Raw genomic sequence first — 17,445 nt, forward strand, 5'->3', positions numbered from 1 at the left:
TCCTGAAGGCACACGCCCTGTGCTAATCCAGCTGGTGTCTGGTGAAGAGCACGGTGCTCTGGGGGCTTGGAGGCTCCAGCTCTCCCCTCATGTCCCCCCAACAGCTCTCCACAGTTTGCCCCAGGCATCTTGCCTGAGGGGGCTTGAAAGCTGAGGAATTGCTGAGGAGATCCATCTGGGTGTCCTCCACAGCTCTCTGGGCTTTTATCTGCTCCTCTTTTCTCAGCACCAGAAAAGCTCCAGCACTTTGCATGTCTCTCTTGGCAGGACATGACATTGGGCACCATTGAGCCAGACCTGCAGGAGCAAAGAACAGCAGCATGAGGCAGGTGCCACAGGCAGGCCTGGAGGAGCCCATCAATGCCCCCTCTCCCTGGAAGATGTCAAGGACTCGGCCTGTGTGCCCTTCTGCCTCCACGGGCTCTGCTCTGCCTGCATCCAGCACTGTTGCTTCGCGTATCTGTCTCTCAGGTCAGCTCAGCGCCAGCTGGGCCGCCCTGCTAGCTGTGATACACCCAACAGCACCTTCGCGTGGGTTTTTGGCTCCGCAGCCCCTTTGCCTTAGCTGTCTCGGCCGTGGTTAGAAAGAGGGGACACTCCAGGCTCAGGGAGAAAAGGTTTTATTCGGGTAACTCAGGGAGCAGCCCCTGGTTCCAGGCCTGTGCCTCTGGGGAGTGACCCCGGGCCTCGGTTACAGGGGGTTTTTGTTCCCCCAAATCTCAGGGGTGGACACCAGTTACAGAGACCAATCACACAAAACCAGGTGGGTAAGGTCAAAATGCAATACACAACATTAACAAATCAGGTGAATTTGGGATGTGGTCCTGTGAGACCCACCAATCCCTGTCAGACACCTCTCCTGAAGGTTTTGGGGCCTGGGGGATGGTGGACATGTGGGGGAGAAGTACAATGGGATGGGGGAAAACACAATAGGACGATCGAAACCCAGGGCAGAGGATTAGAGTTGTCTTGGCAACTCTTATCAACCTCTGATAAGCACATTCCAAGACAGTAGCTTTACCTGGCTAGGGTTAAAGTCCAATTTACATCAAACCTACAACTAAGAAACTTATGATACTATTCCAGCACCCCCACACCGCACTGGGCCAGACAGAGTGCGATGTGCTCGCTCTGCAGGCAGCTGTTCCAGCTGCTCGTGTGCTCGGTGCCAGCAGATGGCCACTCTAAAGAGTACACGGTCCCCTCACATGACCCCTGCCACAGCACCAGGCCCAGAGGGGAGCCCCAGTGCCCAGCTGGAAGCTGCACTGGCAGAGCACATTGGCAGAGTGCTGCAGCCAGCTTGGCGTTTTGCTGGCTCCCGCCCTCAATAAACACTCAAATGCCTTCCAAGAGTTGTTTTTTGTTTTATTTTCAACACCAGAGACCTACCTATTCTAGGCAATGCTTTCCAACACAGTGAGCTGCCCCAGGGTGTGTATTTTGCAAATGGAGAGCGAGCATTAGGAGCAGAAAGGTTGCACTCCTCCCTGCCACCAGTAGACACATATTAGGGCAGAGCACAGTACATAGGTCTGACTAAACTTATCTGGCTCCTTGAATTCCTGGAAGATGTCATCCCCATAACTGTGCGTGCTCTGGGGCCCTCTGCATCCAAAAAGATATAGCATTCCATTGGGTTCTTCACTTCTTAGCTTAGCTCCACTTTGGGGAATGGACTATTCTTGCAATATATTTTATATTGTGTCTAAATAGCTGTGGACACAGAAAGCCATGGAGCTAAAACTGCCACTAAGACAAGAATCAGATTTATTCAGATATTGTAGAAATACTATGGCATTTTAATTCTATCCTTAGAATCACTCTGAAATGAATGTGTAGTCCAAAGCAGCCACAGTACAACCTCTCTTTCTGCCACCACTCACCATAAGTCAGAAGATGACTATAATGCTTTTTACAGCTTGAAGGAATGACCCAAAGCCACATTTAGATTTTGTTGTGACAGACCAGGAGAGACAAAGAGCATGTCTCCAGCATCTTACTGCAACTGGCTCTTTTCTGATGTCGTTTTCTGACACTTGTTTTATAGCTGTTCAGCACTTTTGTTGCCCTCCAGTTCACAGAAAGGCTATTCCCTGTTGCTTGCTCTAAATGCTGTAGGAAAGGGTGAGATGCTGGAGAAAGGCTATTTACAAAGCTCCAGGGGATCTTCTGCTGCCCAGCAGGACATCTACATGGATATGACCCAGCAGCATGGGGCATGGTCACCCAGAGGTGCTTGGGTGCCCCAAGGCATTTGGCCTGTGCAAAGCAGACAAGTGCAATCATCACTTTTTTATTTATTGGAAAAGTTTACCTGGATTTTCATGAGAATAAAAGGGCAGATTTCTGCTGCACAAACTGTCTGCAGGCAAGTCCAAATCCCTACTTCAAATCTGAGGTTGCTGGAGCTGATAGAAGGTCTTGGTACTTTACATCAGGCAGAGGAAAAGCAGTGACATATTTTTTCCTCAGCCTTGGCCCCAAAAATGGGCCAACTATCTTGACTGAAGCTTTTGGAGTACGGGGGAAAATCAACTGATAACAGATGCTCATTGTGTAAAATTTAATTCCAAGTTGTTAAGCAACTGTAAGCACAACTTTTTCAGCTTTTATAGCTGGCGCTATTACTTTGTATTCATCAAACAATAATTGCTAATTCTGTTTGCCTTCTGTTCTCTCTGTATGCTTTTTGTTCTATTCCAATTTCTAACAACACACAATGCCATCAAATTTGAAGTGCAGCAGCTGGAGACAAAGAGAGTGTCATTAATGGAACGATTTTCATACAAATACCATGCTCAGGAGCTAATTGGGAAGTTCACTTACCTGAAAGATGGAAAACTGCTTGGCAAACAAATGTCTTCACCAGACATATCTCCCTGCTCACAATAGTTTGACTTCCTCATCTGTCACTTACGAGAAGAGATAGACTATACTGAAGAAAAGCATTAAATCAAAGTGACTGAGGTCCATAACTCCTGCTCATGGGCAACCCACAGATCCTTCTCCAGGCTCCTTTTTCACAATACCTCAGAGTCCCCAGGTGCTGCTGGCCTCTGGCACTGCCAGCAATGCTACATGTGAAGGAAGATGGGGAGGAAGAAGAAGCGCTATCAGCCCAGGGCGACTGCCTACTTGGCTGGCTGTGCTTGTGACTTTTGTTGGACCACAGCTGTAAAGGGCTTTTTTGTCCAGTGCTAATACTTCTGAGACACCTGCTGACTCACTTACAGAGCTAATGTTTTACAAAGAGAAGCCAGAGCCTACCAAAATCAGCTTCATGAACAGGAGATATAAATATTGTGACTGGAAAATGCCATGATGCCCTGAGTCCACCCCACGGCTTTTCTGACTAAACTACCTGTCCTACACTGTGGCTGGGCTGCATCTGATACTGGAGAATCTCAGAGAGGTTTTAGAGATAATGATTGGTGTCTGAGAAGGTCTGGACAGCCAGGGAATTACAGACAACTAAAACCAGTTTCCCTGCTGAATAGGAGCTAATCTGTTTACACTTGGCAAGTTTGCATAAAAATGAGTAGCTCCTGTGAAGGTAAATATCATATATGATATTTATATCATATATGATATATGTGTTATATAAGAATACTCTTATATAACACATTTTTCTATGCAAACTCCAGGCACAATTATAGTAAAATTCAAATTTTAACAGAAGCATAAAAAATACGTGCCATATGAACATACAGTTGCATGTGCTCATGCAGTTGCCTCTGTTGAGTAGCAGTGTATGTGGAAATATTTGTAGAATCCATTAAATAGGACAAAAATTAATATATATTTGTTTAGCATTGCACACTATCGTGACACTCTTCCCAGTAATGTATTTGTTATTTGGCTTCTCAGGGCTGCACTGGAAATGCAGCCCCAGGAAATTAAAGATGTGAATTGAAAAGTCAAGAATTAAACCTCATTTAAAAACATAACACAGACGCTCCTACCCAGAATTTCAGTTTCCTTAATACAATCTGCTTTAGTTCTCCTTGGAAATTAAATAAATTAAATTAGGGCCACTTTAGGATTTTTTTTTAAATTCTGAATGAGCATATCCAGATAAAAGTGTAAAGAAATTAAACTAATACACCTTAAAAGACTCATTCACATGCATTTTCTTGAGGTTGCTTGAAGCAACCTTACCTGATTCACATGTGGAACTCAGGGAAGATTTTAAAGACTGACACCTACAGCTCCTTTCTTATCATTTATTTTTCTCTGTGTGTTTTTGCCCACAGTCAGCAGATGTTAAATGAGTGCCCATTTCTCAACTCACTGACTTAATTAAAACTGCAATAATTTGCCACTGAGGTACTGATTTTGGGAAAGTGTGATATAAGGCTGGATACCTAGCAGGGAAAATGTTGCTTAATATGTAATATCATGGGGTTTTTTCTTCCCTCAAAGACACAAAAATGAGGTGTTGTTTTATATTCACAGTGTATATATACTCGTGTATATATACACTTGAGTAATTTCACAGGCAAAGAAATGAAGGAACAAAATGCCAAAAAGGTCTCCCCAACAACAGAAGTGTTTTCTAGTTGGTGAATAAAGTAGAGGGAAGCAAAGGCTTAAGAGGGGATGGAGCTTCAGTGTCCAACATGGCAGTGAGCGGCTTAGCCACTGGACTGTCCAGAGAATCATAGGGAGGATTGCTGGAGTCCAGGGCATCCCCTTGGATGACCTGGGATCCGAGGAAAGGAGCTTGAACCCTGGACAGGAGGGTGTGGAGCCAGTCCACAGGGGTTGGAGACCTTGGCACAGAGCCCAGGAAGACACTGGCTTTGATTTTAGTCCATGGGAGAGGCTTCCAACACTGAGAGAGGAATTACAAACCACAAAAGTGTGAAAACAATAATTTAGCACATCACAAGATGAAAAATTTAGTAGTTTTGGGGTTCTTAGAATAGAGGTAAGTGGAGGGACAAAATGGAGGAATTAGGGTGGTTCCTTGAGTTCCTCTCCTTCTTCCTCTTCCTCCATCTTCTGAGGTGATGATGACAAAAAGTAGTCTGAGACGATTGGGTCAAAGTAGAAATGACCCTTCTAGTATAGGCACTAGGCATTGGTATGAAATTGTAAATAACCAACATGTAGTTATCTGTATAAAAGCAAAGCGACACTCCATCAGCAGTCAGTCGCCTGGTGTCCCAGTCACTGTTCAGATCTTGGCTGGTGTGGAGAAAAATTTTGAGATATCAAATAATAAACAACACGAGAAACCTGAAAACGAGACCTTGAAGACTCCGCTTTTTTCCTTGTGACGCGACTCGGGGCTTTTAGAGGGCCAAGGACTTTTAATCATTTAATCACCTGAATCACCCAAACTGAGAGAGGATGGTGATGTGCCACCCAGAATTTTGTGACAACGTACTAGGGAGCACCTTCTGGGACTTCCTCATACAGTGCTGATGGGAAGCACCAAGCCAATTACCAAGCACACAGACCTCTAGCTTGTTTTCAGGGATCAATATGTGAGAATTTTGCAAAACAGGTCATGTCATGGTGGGTATTTGCAGCTTCTGGGTCACAAGATAAGGAGCTCAGTGTAGAAGGAGGTTTTGCAGGGGGTGACTGTAAGGTAATTTTGTGATTAAGCTTATTCTTGGGTAGCTGATCCTGGTCATACCCCATGCAAGTGAGGACATGCTGGGGAAACACACAGAAAGGGAAAATTGAATAATGAATTTTTAAAAAAATCTGCATGCTTTGCATGAATGTTCTTTGAGGTATGGGTTTGTCTTTGACACCACAGCAGGTCAGTTACCCATGTGTCTGTCACCTTTACCATTTTTCTTACCAACTCCTCGGATTATGGAAGAAAATATTTATATTTTGTACTATGAGGCTACAGACTACCATTGTCAATCCTGTTTTTCAAAGAGACATCAAAACTCTCTCCTTAACAGCTATTTATCATGAACTGCAAAAAAGAAGTTGAAATTTGTTGTCTATGAATGTTGAGTGAAAATACCATGTTCACATCAAGCATTCACAAGCTCATTTTTAAACATTAAAACACACTATATTCAGCATAAAATACAGTTTACATTAGAAACTTCAGTTTTCATTACTTGGAAACAAAAGCAATGGGCCCTGAAATTATGACAGCATAGAGCCGCAGCTATAGGGCCATAAATGAAGTGCTACAGGGAGCACTGGTCTGTGGTATGGTTTCTGAAAACTGATGAACTGCAAAAGTTGATGAGGACAGAGGATGCTATCTTGTTAAAAAGGTCTAATAATTAAAACAGATATGGAAATAACCACTGTGGGTTTGCCTCACACTCTGAGGGTCCAGCCTGGCAGAAAAGTGCCTGTAATTAATTTCAGTGAGACTGCTTCTCGAAGGTGTTTTGTAAACCAAAAGGTTTAATAAAGAAAAAATAACAAAATAACAAACTTTGCAGAAAACAAATAATAAGTTGTGCATAGGCACCTGAGAAACCTCAGACACCCTGCTAACACACCTTGAAAAGCCTAGAGTTCCCTTTTGTGCTCTTTCTTAAATTCTTAATATTTTAGGAGGGATAACCTGGCTTAGAGCCAATAGAGAGGGATAGAGGGTTTGAAGAACAGTGACAAGATCCAATAGATGCTTCTTTCTTGGCCCTCAGCCAACCCTTGTCAGAAGGGTAGGGAACAATCTGGGCTCTTTACCTTAAGGGGTGAGCCTTAAACTTTCCCTTTATGGAAAACACTTGCTGGGTGTGAGAAATGCTTTACTACAAACTACCTTTCTTTGCACTTTCCTTTTTGTTCTAAGGCTTTCAAGCCAAATGTTCTGGCAGTGCAAAGCTGCAATTCTTTGGTGTCTAGGAAGGTGGTGCTAAACTACAAATTATGGAAAAAGCTGAGGGAGCTGCATACCCTGCAGCTAAAGGACTTAGTGATGGTTGTTGCCGTTTCTTAAAATCCAGAAATCCAGAAAGATTGCAGAAGGAATGCTGTAGGAAGTAAAAAAAAAAAAAAAAAAAAAAAAAAGGAGAAGGTGAATAAGCTTAGGATACTATTATTTATTATCTCCTGATAAGTTCCCAGTCCAGTGTCAGGAAAGCTCAATCCTTCCTGCAGCATCTCTTACTTTTATTATGTGAGAATCAAGATCTGCTTTCAACTTTGTGGCTTCTAGGCTGTTTATAATGTAGAGTGATGTATGTGCACATAGGACTGTGCCTGCTGTTTGCATCATAAGCAAGCTGCATCCAGCTCAGGATAAAATATATTTTATTCTTCATATGCATAAAGAATTTCATTCTGTCCTCAAGTGATGAGTTTTGTTCTGCTATGCATAAAATTCTTCTGTTTGCTGTTTTTAACCTGAGTTTAAAACTGAGCTTCTGCTTCTGGTCACATTCTTTTTCAAGTCTGAAGATGTTTTCACTAAAACCAGAGATTAATTGCAGTGCAGGCATGTGGGATGTCCAGGAATACCAGGCTTGGGCTACTGGACACTTCCACCCTTCATCATCAGTGCTAATATTCTCAGTTTACTATGAAACTTCCTACATAACAATGGATTTTTTGGAGGAATGGCTTGAGATAAAGGTCAATAGTGTTTGTTTCCCTAATGTTGTGACACGTTATCAAACAATTTCTTTACTCATCATTTTGATAGACAGAAGTGATGAAATCTTCTTCCTGGAAAAATAGTTTCAGGTACTGACTTGAAATGTGTTTAGAAATCAAGGGTTTCTGAAAATTGATCCTTCTGGGGTCCTCAGACTCATTGTTTTCTCCTGCTTACCTGACCAGGCTGTCTGCAGCTTCAGTTCCTTACCTGATTCTCACAACATTTGCAAGAAGTGATTATTATAGCAGAGAAAAAGACAACAATACTCACTCCTGGTCCACAGAAGAGAAGGGTGATAGAATTTATCATACAATCAGTATTTTCTGAGTGCCATCTGTGCTCACTACCTATCTGTGTGATGAAAAAAAAATAAATCTGTATCATTACTAATATGTCCTTATTTCTACTAAGGAAATTATTTCAGTGTGAAAGTGTGATTTGCACATAACCCTGTATGAAGCAGTGGTAATGTACAGGCTGTTCCAAAAATACCCATGTTATTTCTGGTCTTTAAAATCCAGTGACATCTGCATGGAATTGCTTCAGAAAGCATGGCCTGAGGGACATGTGTGGTATGCAGAGGTCTGAAAGACCTGCCTGCAGTTGGTCGCTTAATAAGAGGCCAACCAGCAAACGGCTTCTTATTCCTTAAGAAGAGATGAATTAGAGAAGAATTAGACAAGAACCATTCCTGGGGCTCCAAGGGTGAGGAGAATGTACTTTTAGAAAGCATCAGATGTCTGCCATTTGAAAGCTGGAGACTCCCATGAGCAGGACACCAGCTGGCACAGCAGCAAAACCCTTTATAAAAACCATCACAATCACCTCAACATGGATATGTATGTGCTGGTTGCTCCTGAACTCTGTGACAAGGGACAGCAATGTAACCACATCCAAATGGGCACATAGCAGAGTATTTAATCCTCTCACAGAGCAAGATTGCTCACTGATTACAGCATTACCTGGTAATGTTCACAGAAATGTGCTAAATGTAAAAACATTGATTTCAGTCCATGGAATCCATATTGTTTTCTTCATGTTTCATTTTTTTAAAGCATTAGTTTTCCCTTGATTTTGTGTATGCATTGGTATTTATGTTGAGGTGTACAGTTATTTTAGAGGCATTATGCAGGAACACTGTTTAGGACGCACAGAGCTTGTCCTCTGGGAAAAGGAAGTCCCTATGTCACATCCCTTGTGGGAGCAGTACAGCATGACAGCTATAGCCTGTGGATAAATGGGGCTGACTGTGACATTGATGGTTGCTTTAGGATACTTCCCACACGAAAAATGCATGTTTTTACAAAAGCACAAAAGCCATGTTCACATACTTCCACTTCTAATCCCATCCCAAAGGCTGACAAGCTGACAACTACCAGCAAGGCAGGACAACTTTACTGGCCTTTACCATTATAATGCAGGATGGCTTATCAAGAAGGAATTGCCATCATGATTCACTCAGTACAGAAGAGATTAGAATTGACTGGCTCTAATCTTAGCACAACTCACATCCTTTTGCTTATCTAATTTCTTCATAACTCACCTTGAAGTATTTGCCACTGAGAGATACCTGGAGCTTTTGTAGCTGTCAGTCATCCAACGCTTGGATGGGGTGCGGGATATCAGCTAAAAATGAAGGTGTCAATCGGACCCACCACCCAGAATTCAAGAGTTGTTTGTTCCATTCCTATGAGGATCACAGTGCTCTCAGGACCATCTCTGGAGACCAGCTCTGCAACATGACTTGGTCAGTAATGGGAAGTGTCTGTTTTGGAATGGCCCTAGAAGCTGGTTTATTTTGATGTTACCTGAAAAGCTTTCGAGATGAAGTCAGGAACATAAATATATACATATATGGAGATATGTATTTTTTTAAATCTGTGTAATATATATTATGCAACATATATGCTCTACATTATATATTTATAATGTTTTTATGCATGGGTCTATATATGTATAAGGGCAATGAAGCTGACAAAGGGTCTAGAAAATATCTTACGATGAGAAGTTGAGGGAGATTAGCTTTTATTCTGCTAAATTAAATATAGGTAAAGGAGAGACATGCAGACACACAAGTTAAACACAGTAATTTGAAGGAAAAGAGAAATACATGCAGATGCTGGAAGGAGTCCCCACAAAAAAAGGTGTTAAAAGAGAAATTCAAGGAAAATAAGTGTGAAAAATACAAAAAAGTTAGCACAGCAGGACACTTTGCATAGATGTTTTCAGGGAAAAATAGTTGTAGATTATGAGGCTTTTATGCTCAAGGCAGTTGATAGAAAGCTGCTGTTTTAAATCTTGAGATGTCTCAGTTATTTCTCCCCAACACTATTATCCTAACTCCAGTGTCAGACCCCTGAATGTGGTTCTTTGCAGCCACACAGAGGAGACAAGGGCATCTGTACCTCACCAGGTATCACACCAAAAAGCAACTGGTGGCATTTTGCAAATCTGCACTCCGACACTGGGATTTGTCTCTGTTTTATTAAAACACAGGAAAATGCATGGTCCCAGACAGCATACAAGATAGCAATTCACTTCCAGCTCCTCTACAGAGGTTGTAGCACTAATGAAGCAAATCACATCTCAGGGAATATAGCCATGATTTAGTACGTGTATAACTGTAATAAAATGTTGTTATGGCTGAGATTGTTATGTTTTTAATGGAAAAAAAGAAGAATTAGGATTGAAATTGAAAAACAACCCAGTTCCCATAAAGGGTAAAAATGTGCTTGGATAAAAGGTTAATAGAGTTAATTGTGGGGAGTAATACAAGACAGCAACTCGTGCTAGAGAAGATAATTGTGATTCTGATAAAGGGGAATTGTAATTAAATAGAGGTTGGATAAACACGATTATCCTGAAAAGGTTTCCCAGCACAGTACGGGAAGGTTTTAAGATGTGGAGGCAGACGCCTGTACGTGATCTGGAAGTCGAGACACCACTGCTGCCAGCCCTGCTAAGTGCTCACCACTGCGGCACACTGCCCACGCTGCTGCTCTGGCCAGCAAAAGGCAATAAATTGAGCTCATTTTGAAGTTTAGTTCACCTGCAACACTTAACTGGCAAGTGATGTCCCTGTCTTGCTCACAACCCCCAAGATTTCTCATTTCTGCTGGTCCCCATTTCCACCCCCATCCTGCTGTGGGGGGAGCAGCTCTGGGTGCTGGCCAAGGTTGATCTGCTGCAGGGTGGCTGCGGGCTGGAGCAGGTGAGGGCATCCCTCCCATACTACGCTTTTTCCAGAACTGACAGAATTTTTTTACATGGATATTAAAACGAAATGCAGTAGTTTGATACTGAACCCTGAGAGGCAAACAGAGGCTTTCCACACTGATCTCTTTTACTGAAATGGGTATTTGTGATAAATATTTTTGATTAGCTGAGTTACAAATGTTCTACAATAACCTATATAGAGGAAGGGAATCAAATACAGCATATTTCTCCCAAGAAGAACAAAATTCCAAAAAGCTTTTTTGTTTCCTTTGTTTCCTTTAAATTGCAAAATATTTTCGCTACATTTTCAACTTTTAAGTATATATCATTAAAAAATATAAATAGACTGAATTTGAATACAGGATGGTATTAATTCACATTTTTCTAGAATTCCTATACATTATTTTACAGAACACATACACAATAAAAAACCCTGAGAATTTACTAAGAAAAACTATCAAATACTTCTGCTGTTCAATTATTTATTGTACTGTTTGGAATCACTGTATACCATAACAACATACATTCCCAGATGCCTAAGGAAAATTTCTACTGGAGTTCTATTATTTCCTATTTGGAGCAAGTGAACATCTCTCTAGGGACTCTCTAGGGCCTTTTTTCCCCCTCTCAAAAAAAGAGGGTGAAGATCTTTTTGCTTTCAAATTTTTTGGCTTTGCTTTCAAACTTTTGTTTTTCCAGTGCCAACTGTACCCCAGATCTTCAGACAGACTTCACAACCCCATACGCAGAGACCAGTTGTGAGCCCTGTCACCTTTAAGCTTGACTTCTGTCAGTTTACAAGCTGGAGTGAATCATAAAAGTGGGCTTGGGTTCAAAATGTGTCCTTGATGATTTTTGGGCATAATCTGCAATGTTTGGTTGCTGACAATATACACAGTGGAATAATCCTGTAAGTATTAGGGTGGATAGCATCTGTTGTGATAGTGAATGAGACTGAGAGCAAAGTGAAAGCTGAAAGCAAACTCCCAGCACATTTTCTTTGGCTTTTTATCTCTGCATCTGGCACGTGATACAGTAATTGTCTTACTCACATTCCTGTCTTGTTTGTTTCTTCGCTTGTTAAATGAGTTTGTTGAAGTTTCTTGTATCAGATATGCATTTATTCACAACCATTTCTAAGATCATGACTCCATTGCCTAAATCAGTTGCTGAAACTTGAATTCTGTGCAAGAAATATTTAGGTAACAAGGTTATTTTTAAACTCAGTCATGCACAACAACACCTTTGCTTCCCAATCTACATTCATTTTTTTTTTACAAGAGCTTCTGTTTATCAAAGCTTATTGAGTGTTTTTTTTTTTTTGTTATTGGTTTTTTTAATTCATTTATTTATTTAATTTTCTTATTTATTTATTTATTTATTTTTTTTGTTTGCTGCTGTTGTTGCTGTTTGGATTTTTTTTAATATAGATATTTTAAAGTTTCCACTCAGTTCATTTCCTAGAGGGATTTTCTTTTTGTTGCTATACAGCAAGTATACACAGGATCTAGAATCAAACACAGGTCATAGAGATGACACAGTAACATTATTCCCATAAACCACCTCTAAGGATATTGGCTGCCTATGAAGCATACATAGGGTTTGGCATCCACAAAAATGAATGTAGAGATGGGAAACTTAAGACCAAGTTGTACACCTACTTAAAAGACATTTTGAATAGTCTGCCACACAGTGTTTCTGGAAAAACAACCTTTCACTGGTGAGTAACATATTTCCGATTCCTAAAGGAGGGGTTTTAAGAATACTACTTTTATTTATTCTGCAACAATCAAAACTGAACTCTGAAAAATGTGTTTAATTTCTATGAAAACTTAATTTCTTTGGCTCTGACTTGCTAGCAGTGATTTTTTTCCCCAATACTTGAGTAACAATAACATGACACATTTACTTCAGAAAGTAACTGGCAGATGCTGTAATTTTGTTTTCCCAAGGGAAAAAGAAGTGAGAGCTTTAAAAAGGAAATAGTGAAATGGTTACTGCTTGTGTTTACCGACAACTGAAGGTGAATCTTTCAGTTATTTTGCTGTCTCCCCAGCCTAACAGCCTCCAGTGAGAGGATGGAACACTGAGCTCTGCCATGGAGAAGGATCTCTGCACGACTTTCTGGTAGTACAATGATCCAGTGAAGCAGGGGCAGCTCCATATGGAAAACTGAGGCTAACACTCTTTGGAATTACCAAAGCGGTGTTCTAAAACATTGTTTAAACTCAGTGAACACAGCTATTCCCCTCCAGTGCAAACTACCACCAGGAAAGATGATACTGCACAAGAGATCAATGTTCAGTATTCCAAATGTCTTGTTCAACTAATCTTCACCTAATTTTGATTACAGTGTCTCCATAGATGCATTTGTATGAAACAGAATTTAAGAAAGCTTTGTAAGCATGGGTGCCAGCCAAGTCCACAAAGCGAACTTCAGCCTCAGGAGAAATATGGAAAGAAGTAATCAGTTCACATATGACTTCTGTTAGCAAAAAATGTTTGACTTTTATTTCTGCAGACAATCTATATTTCTAAAAAGCTTTAACACTCCTGAAGTTTCAAGAGGCTTAAATAATCTTGCTGGTGATAGGTATCCAGCTAGTAGAAAGTTGACAAACAAAGCTAGAAGTGTTTTTTTTTTTTTCTTCACTGATGAGATGTTCCTAGAAAAAAGATTACAAAAAGCTTCCTGCAATGAGATTGGAAAGCATTTGAGCCTTGTATTTGTAATTCATTCAAATTAAGAACATTAAGGTCAGATAAAGGTGGATTTCTTCTGCTACTTTTTCTGTCTTAATTTTATCAAGAATATTCTCAGCTTTTTCACAACACAGGAGAAATTATGTCCTTCACAGCTGTGTCCCTCATTCATGAAATATAAAGAAGCATCCTGGTAAATCTCAGCTAGCAAGGTGATGCAGGCAGTAAAAGAAAATAATGTGGAACATTTTACGGATCAAAGATGCCATGATAAACACCACAGGTGTTTATCAGATGTAGATACAGACAAGGTGGCAAAGAGAAGTTTAAATTAAATATTGTGGTTTTCAAAACATTTTGAAGGTGATGTCCAACCCAAATCTCCCCTGACAGAGGTTGAGGCCATGTCCTCTTGTCCTGTCACTAGTTGCCTGGGAGAAAAGGCCAACCCCCACCTTGCTACAACCATGCAGAGCAGCATGGCAAACACCGGAAAGAGCAGATGGTAGTGATGTTCTGCTTGCTGGTAATTTATTTAGAAGACACCAATATTAAAGTGTTTATCTTCAGTTGTTTGCCATGGGTGTGTGTGCCTCCACCATTCCTACCCTTACATGCCTAGATCTCTTTTGCATCACTAACATTCTTACTTTACCTTTTTACTACAAAGGTATCCAAAATGAAAACAGTAGAGTTCTGTCTACAGTTAAACTACCTCTTTCTTTATTGCAGTGGTAGTGGGAAATCCAAGCCAAGGAAGACAAAAAACTCCCCATCCAAACCTAAATCCTTGAAAAACTCAGGTTTTGGGTGTGCAGAAGTATTATCGATCATTAGACTGTTCATTAGGAGGCATTATTTTCCTATGTCAAGAATATCTTCCATGATAGTTCTGCTATATTTCATTGGTTTCACTTTAAATCCCTTATCTGTTATTATCAAAAGTCCTTAGTGGAGGTCCTGAGAGGCTACTTCCCATAACACAGCCCTGAAGCTGTGAGACACAATTGGCAACACCACACAATTCATGTGTAGCCTGGCTACAACATCATTATCCAATGTGAGATAAGGCAGCAGCTTTGATCGTTGGCTATCTGTTGTCTTCTATAACAATGGTTCTTCTTGGATAGGTCTCAACGTCCACAATAATATAGTGAACCTTGAATTTTCCTGTTTCAAGATTCTGCAAAGAAAAAAATTCAGAGTGTTTTTTTCTCTTTGGTAGTTTAAATTCATGACTTGTCAGGTTGTCAGGTGTATCAAGCAATTGTACATACCTCTTTGACTTCCACATGGACCGTTCCCTGTTTCCCTGATTCAATGCCCTCAATATAGAACTTCAAACGCATATGTTTCAGTCCGTCCTTTACGTAGTCAATGTGACTAAAAACAGCAACAGAAAACAAAAACCCAACCACCCAGCAAGAATACAGATTATATGCTAGTTAAGACTTCAAATTTAAACTTACTTAGAGGAGTTGCTTACTTATTTTGTAAGAAAGTGTATTCCAGTGGTGTCCTTACTCTACCTTGGGTTCCTTCTCTACTGCTCCTCTCAAGCTTTACTGTCAGTGCCTAAGGACTAGTGGAGTTAGAAGAGCTAATTAGCTGCTGAGGATTAAGAGATGAAATGCTTAAATGTCCTCACCCCAGTCCTCCCCTCAAAACTGAAAAGCAATCCAGTGCTGAAGACTATGGAAATGCCTTGTATTAATTCTAAAAAACCCCAGATTTGAAGCCTGACATCTAGAAAGGGACCCCACATCACCAAGAATTCCAGAGTTATTTTAGGCACCTAAACTAAGTTATCAAACCGAAACACACACAGCATATTTTTTCAAATTAATTATTAGGTTGGTTAAACCACATCAAAACAAACAGTTTACTATGTGCAAAGTTACTTTGGCAATAATTTTGTTCTGCTGAAATTGTGTAACTTTGGCACTGATATGAGATCTCCAACCTAAATGCTGGTATTCAGACTGGAGTTGGGTTGCGCTCAAGTATTAAATAAATAGCACATCACTTTCAAAGTGACCACTTTGGGAAACTAATGACCCCATTAGAGTTCTGGTTTATGTTTCCTACTGAAAATATTAACTGCTGCTTAGCACCAATCTCTTATGTCCATCAGTCATGCCCAGGTACACACTGTGAAATAAACTTCCAATATAGTTTAAAGTGACATGATGGTAGAGAGAACAAATATGAAAGAAGAGCCTTACTGCAGTAAATTTACATTCAGGGTATTCATACACAAAAAAAAACCTGTAGATTTTTGAGACATTTAAGGTCATTCTTATACTGCAGATGCAAACTCTACAATCTTACACAGTTCTCATCTCAAAAATTTATTTAAGATACTAGTCATTCAAAATAATGGAAATTAAATACTAGGAAAGCTGATTCATAGTACATTTACTTATTTACAGACAGGTGCTCAAGATGTTTGTGCACATTGATTTCATTTAGCAGCTTTACTTTAAACATTTTTTCACTGAGTCTGGTGAAGAGATAGAGCTTCAATGATTAAAAGCCACTTTCCTCAGACCTAACAAGGAATCTCAATTTCATGGTTCAACCTCTGTCTGGGCTTATGTGTCTCATCCTATATGAAACCTCACTGAATATATTCCTGCCAAATAACCCAATAAAGGCAAAGCAGAGAGGACTTACGTTTTGTAAGAAATAGTTTTCTTGTTTCTTTTAAAAGGAAAGTAATAAAAAGACACACTCATGAGAGGTTAAGGTGATAGACGTTCTGTTAAATATGCAGTAGAGATGCTGCTTCAAGTACCAAAAAGCATCCTGTGTATCAGCTCAGTATAGTTTCAGACTGTAAACTTCTGTCAGATTACTGCTCTCCTCATGCAAGCCTAGGCCTCTGCACTACTGTTTTCAGGCTCATCCCATTTTCTGGAGAGCTCTATGTTTACCATGATGACCATTGCTTGTTCTGAGGCATTCAGAATTGGCATTTTATATTATATGTACACTGTACTTAGTGATATATGGCACACAAGAGGCACTGCAAAAAAACTTCTATGTTTGATCAAAAGTGACAGGATATGTTACATACAGTTCATCACTCTAGAACTAACTTGTGATCCAAAAATATCTTTGCTGTGCAGAAACTGATGTCTTTATGGGGCAAACACCAAGGGGTATCTGACATGCTGTAGTCTTCCTCTTCTTGTTGCCTCTCCGTAACCTTTGATAGATTCACCAAAAACACCAATTACCTACAAGAGAAAAGAGGTTTGAGCTGTCAGAAGGGATAACATACAAACAGGTATTCCAGTATCAGCTCACGCCTCTGCTGTGAATACACCCTCTTTTAACAAAATGCCCCTGGAGAATCTAACATGTCAAGAATAGGAGTGTTTATGAAAAAAAAAGAATTTAAGAAAAATGCCTCTGTATTCCAGTCTTTTTTTTACAGTTCTGTATTAAATGCCTAAAATAAATCCTATTGATATCTTCTATTTGTACTGTTCTCTGAGATGAAGATGTGGAAATTGACATTTTGTGTAAAAAGAAAAAAAAAAAAAGCACAAAATATTTGCCTATGTCTCCTCCAAGAGAATGTTTCAAAGTTTAAAATGCAAATGCATTCCCCTTCCTATTATCTAAAAACCACGACTGAATAAGAAATTCAGTAATTTTTTTTTTTCAGATCTATAAAATCAGAGTAGATCAACATAGTCTTAAACTTACTTTAAATTTGGTTAGAAGAAGAGAAGTTTTACTGTGCAAGTACTGGAAAGAAGTATTAATTCTACAAACTTGTTCCAAAGCAGTCTTTTTATTGTTACTAGAGCAACGACTTGTCACTTCATTTCTAGGTTACCTTCAAAGGCATCTGCTACAATCTTTTCTGAAGGATGTTTTGTCTGAAGTAGTGTTTTTTAAAATCTAGTTTCACACTGATT

The 17,445-nt window shown here is 40.0% G+C and overlaps 1 long non-coding RNA gene across 1 annotated transcript; it reads right to left on the reverse strand.

Annotated features, from left to right (window-relative positions):
- Positions 1 to 13,293: 13,293 nt before the first annotated feature.
- LOC310923458 lies at positions 13,294 to 15,583 on the reverse strand. The gene is made up of 2 exons (XR_014592593.1): positions 14,791 to 15,583; positions 13,294 to 14,696 (listed from the first exon to the last, which is right to left on the reverse strand). It is a non-coding gene; the product is annotated as an uncharacterized lncRNA (long non-coding RNA).
- Positions 15,584 to 17,445: the final 1,862 nt, after the last annotated feature.

This window comes from Zosterops lateralis (genome assembly GCF_965231275.1).
Source record: "Zosterops lateralis genome assembly, contig: HAP1_HAP1_SCAFFOLD_57, whole genome shotgun sequence".
Taxonomy (NCBI): domain Eukaryota; kingdom Metazoa; phylum Chordata; class Aves; order Passeriformes; family Zosteropidae; genus Zosterops; species Zosterops lateralis.